General features: G+C 40.2%; 1 protein-coding gene across 2 annotated transcripts in view; it reads right to left on the bottom strand.

Annotated features, from left to right (window-relative positions):
* LOC138008372 (uncharacterized) overlaps window positions 1-5,000 on the bottom strand; it is a 46,790-nt gene that overhangs the window by 33,297 nt on the left and 8,493 nt on the right. The gene's annotated exons all lie outside the window — the stretch shown is intronic.

Here is a 5,000-nt window from a genome sequence, read left to right as displayed (position 1 = left end):
AAAGGTGCAGTGTTAAAAACTGAGACCCATTAGTGTAGAGAGAGGAGGAGCAGATTGAAATGTTCTGAAGACTTAAGACGTGTTTACACTCAACGTTGATTATGTTTTACTGAAATATAATACTCCATTCAGTTTTATCAGATACCCATAAGGGTTGAAACGTGTAACAGCCTCTTGTGTGCTGGGAAACAAGCTTTTAAATATTCAATGTGCTAAGTACCATATTTGGAACAACAAGAGAGAAACATTCAACCAATCAGTTCGCAAAAACACCGTAACGCAATACCACCGATGTTCTCGCGCGAAATTAACTGGAGCGAGCGGTTTCCAAATATGGTACTTAGCACTGAATATTCGGAAGCTGTGAACGCGCGTTACACGTTTCAACCCTTATGGGTTTCTGATTTTATTCAATAAGCCATTTCCGAGTTCATGTCTGCCTCCTCTTCAAAGCGAGACTAAGTGCGAAGTTTCTGTGATGATAATTGGTTCTACTTTACATATGAAAGAAAACTAATTATCATAAGAAAAACTTCGCACTTAGACTCGCTTTAAAAAGGAGGCAGACATGAACTCGGAAATGGCTATTATGGTTGTGTTCACATCCGCGAAAATTCAAATACAATAGGCTGGGTAACCTCGCACTTCTAACAACAAAAGGGTTTGAAAAACATTTCAGAATAAAGAGTAGCGAGATAAAAACATGACGTTCCGGCGACGACATGTCACCATTATCAAATGCAAATTATTGTAAGTCAGGTAACCATGTCTAAAGGCTAGAGAGTGAGAAAATAGATTAGAATAAATACGGCAAGGGTAAACAAAAGAATGGACGAAATTTAAAGAAACAGTTTCACTGGAATGCAGTCATTTTGAATGTTTAAAGTCGGTGTCTTTTTCCTTATTAAAAGCATCTCATAAATAAGGCACTCAAACTTCCCGCGGCATTTCTGTAAGATTGCAAATTGCTCGTGAAGATTGTTGGATCTTTGGTTGTGTTTGTCCTTCAGGTGTTTACCGATGATGGAATATTTATGCTCATTAATGAGCAGGTGGAGATGACAGCTCGTGTAGCCTTTGTAATTCGATTTACATTGAAATTCATACACAACGCATTGTTTGTTTACAAGTGAGGGCTTTGTTTCCGTAACTTTTAAATCTTCAGAAAATTTCCTACTTGTGAAAACTGGTTGTAATACACGATCGATTTTCTTTCCCAAGTCGCTTAGTTGCTTGCGCAGCCAAGGTTATTAGTGCAGGGCTGTCGACTGGCTTGATACGGTTTTGGTTTTGGTCTTGGGAGGCGTGAAATCACTTAAAAGTAGAATTAATAAGTTCTTCAGAATATTTCAGTTTTCAGAAACATTTTTCTTAGATGATGGCATTCTTTGGAGAAGAGGCCCGGTGAGGATGACATGAGTTTAGCGCGATGAAGCATAGTTCTTTTTAGCGATCGCTTATATCTGTTGTACACATGACTCTGATAATGGAGTAGAAGCCCTTTGTTGGTCTTTTTTCTGTAGACAGAGGAGTTAATGTGGTTATCGGTCTTAGTGATTACCATGCCTACGAAGGGTAAGCTGTTGTTGACTGCTGTTTCCATTGTAAATTGGATTGCTGGGTAGCAGCAGTAAGGTCAGGTACTAGGGCGAAGGTATCATTGACGTATCTTTTAGAAATTGGGAAGTTTGTTTTAATGTGCAAGTTTTTCCTCGATGGATCACATAAAGGTGTTTGCCATAAGTGGTCTTATGGTGAACCCATCGCAACGCCGTCTATTGCTCGCACAAGCCGCCGTTAAACTGGAAAAGCTGATCTTTGGTTGTAATTGTAAGCAGTTCAATTAGGTCTCCTTCACTGAAAATGACTCCATTCCAGCAAAACTGTTTATTTAAATTCGTTCATTCTTTTGTTTATCCCCGCCTCATTTATTCTCATGTCTTTTCCCACTCTCTATTTATTTATATAACGTTACCTGATCATGACTTAAAATAATTTGCATATTTCTAGTTTATACAGAAACTGTGGTGCTGCGTCCGTGAGAGAGTGAAACAGGAAAATTTTCGGTTTTATCAAGCCTGTTGATAAAGGTTGAGTTACCACCGTGAACGATTTGGAAAGCTGACGTTTCGAGCTTTAGCCCTTCATCAGGCCATATAGAGGAATTGTGGGTGTTGTTGGTTTTTACGCGGGTGTGGAGGAGCTTTGCCATTGGTGGAAATATGGTAACATGAATTTGTGAATAAATTAATGGAATGAGAGGCGTTCATTGATTCTGCGAGGGTAGAGTGTACCTAGTTGAAAGATGAATTTTTGCTCCAGATTCTTGCGGCTTTCTGTGTTCCCGTGGTGTAGGGATAGGCCGCAAATTGTCATGTTGTGGTGGGAGTGATTAGGAAGATTAAAATGTCATCTGTGTCGTTTTTTTCTACATCTCGTAGGTGTTCGCGAAAGCTGTCCTCCAATTTTCTCCCTGTTTCGCCTATATAGGTCTTCTTACATAGTGTGAAAGTTATGCAATAGATGACGTTTGCGGAGATTCATGTCAAGTGGTCAGTGATTTTAACGGATCGATTCGGTCCTGAGATCTTAACCGTGTTAGAAATAAAAGAAATAAGTTTTGAATCGTGTGCGTGTACATTTGAAAGTGCCCGCTTCCTTCTCAGAATTAAATGCGGTCCTAACTAGAAAGTTATCTACGTTTTTGTCGCGTTTGACTGAAAATGGTGGTAGAGGAAATATATGTTTAGTTTTGGGATCGTTGAGGATAATTTTGAAGTTTTGAGAATGGCGTTTTTGACTGCAAGGTTTTAAGGATGGCAGGTGAGAGTGAATGGGATTCTGTTGGTTTCTTCGTTCTGTGACGTTTGTAGGGCGGTCTCTCGATCGATTTCTTGGGCACGATGTTTGCCTGTGGTGACAGCGGAGTCAGGGTAGCCACGTTTTTTGAAAAACTGGCACTTTTCCTCACACTTGCTGTTAAAGTCGGACTCGTCACTACAGAGGCGCCTTAGCCTAAGAAATTGAGAGAATTGGGTGGCATTTTGTACGTGTTGAAGATGAGAGGACGAATGTAGCGAGTAGTTATGGGAATCTGCTGGTTTGTAGTGTAAGCTTGTAGATAAACCGTTGCCGTTGAGTGAAAGTTTAATGTCGAGGAAAGGAAGTGAATTTTAGGAAATTTCCCAGGTGTATTTTAGAGCCGGATGGAAAGAATTGACTGATTAAGTAATGAATTGGTTGAGTTCCGCTTTGCTGGATGAAGTAGCACCGACACAGTCATCGATGAAACGTTTGTAAAGATCACGTTTTGGTCCGTTGTAATTAGAGAAAAATTCGTTTTCGATATAGCATACGTGAAGGTTGGTGTACCTAGGTCCCATTTTGGTTCCCATTGCAACACCGTTGATTTGTTTGTAGTAGCTGTTGCCAAATGAAAAACAGTTGAGTGTGAGAACCAGTTCTGCCAGACGAAGTAAGGTTTCCGAGCTCGGTTTTTTTAACAGGACGTTGGTTCAAAAAATGTATGAGTGCTTGGAGGCCTTTATTTTTGGGAATTACGGTGTATAAAGATGTGATGTCCATAGTGAGAATGATTTTGTTTTCGCCCGAGAAATTGAAAGTACGGAACATATCAAGTGCATGGCTGCTGTCTTTGATTTAGGAAGGTAGTGACTTGACTATGGGTGTCATGATTTTGTCTAAATAGCTCGAGATAAGTTCAGTTGGGCAACTGATCCTGAAACAATTGGACGCCCTGGGTTGTTGGGTTTGTGAATTTTTGATTTGAAATAAATGCATAAGGTCCTAGGAGTATTGAAGATGAGATTTTGGGCGGTGACTGATAGTTCTTGTTTGGTTATGAGTTCCTGAATGGTTTCTTTGACAATTTTTTGGTTGGCGGAAGTTAGGTCTTTGTTGACTTTGGTGTAAAAAGCGGTGTCCGAAAGTTGCCGAATTGCTTCTTGTTGGTAGAGGTCGGTGCGCCAAAGGACTCAGTATTGCGCCGCCTTTGTCGGCTGCTTTGATCACGAGGCTATTCCTTTTTTTTAGATTTATGAGAGCAGGCCATTCTTCTTTAGAAAGATTGGAAAGTTTGGTGTTGCGATTGAAGTTTAGTTTATGAAGATCATGGCGGCATTTTTTGGTGAAAAAGTCTAAATTGATGCGAATTGGCTCTCTTGCGGAGTCTATTTTTAAGCATGGTTAGTGTTTCAAAAACGCCTTTTTCTGTAGTGTCGGATTGGTCTTCTTTTTCATGGAAAAATAATGCTTTTAGTTGGACGCGGCGAAGAAACTTTTCGACATCTTGTTTGGTTGAGAATTCGTCGGTTTTTTTTTTGGTTATAGTGACAAAGTTAAGGCCTTTGCTAAGAACAGATTTTTCAGCGTCCGAAGGTGGTAGATTTTGTGGAATTTTGACTGCAGTGTTATGGTTTTGGTTTTCGAGGTGTTGCTCTGTTTTCTTGAGGATTCGTAAGTTTTTCTAGCTTGTTGTTCTTAGTTTGTTCTAAATGGTTGAAGAGTTTGGAGTTGAGAGCCTGGATTTTGATGCAAGTAGATCACAGTAAGACTGAAGGACATGCAATGGAAAGCCGAGAGCGACATTCGATGACAAGTTGCTTGTTCAATTCGTTGCGTTTAGAGCACATGGCTCTGATCGTACTTCTCATGATGTTGCGTGAAAAAGTGTTTTGGGCTCGCTTAATTTCGTGAAGGTATTTTTGGTTGAAATTGGAAACATTGGAGAAAGTAGACGCGTAGAAATTCGAACGCAAACCTTTGAAACTTACTCTTTGGCCAGAGGGCCAATTCGCATCAATAGATGCCTCCAAGCACTCAAATATTTTTCAACCATAGTCCTGTTAAGAAACCGAGCTCGGAAACCTTACTTCGTCTGGCTGAACTGGTTTTCACACTCAATTGCTTTTCATTTGGCAACAGCTACTACAAACCAATCAACGGTGTTGCAATGGGAGCCAAAATGGGATCTAGCTACA

The sequence above is a fragment of the Montipora foliosa genome, chromosome 6, assembly GCF_036669935.1.
Source record: "Montipora foliosa isolate CH-2021 chromosome 6, ASM3666993v2, whole genome shotgun sequence".
NCBI classification, from domain to species: Eukaryota; Metazoa; Cnidaria; class Anthozoa; order Scleractinia; family Acroporidae; genus Montipora; species Montipora foliosa.
The sequence above is the reverse complement of the archived record's forward strand: the minus strand, read 5'-3'. Positions and strand labels throughout refer to the sequence as shown.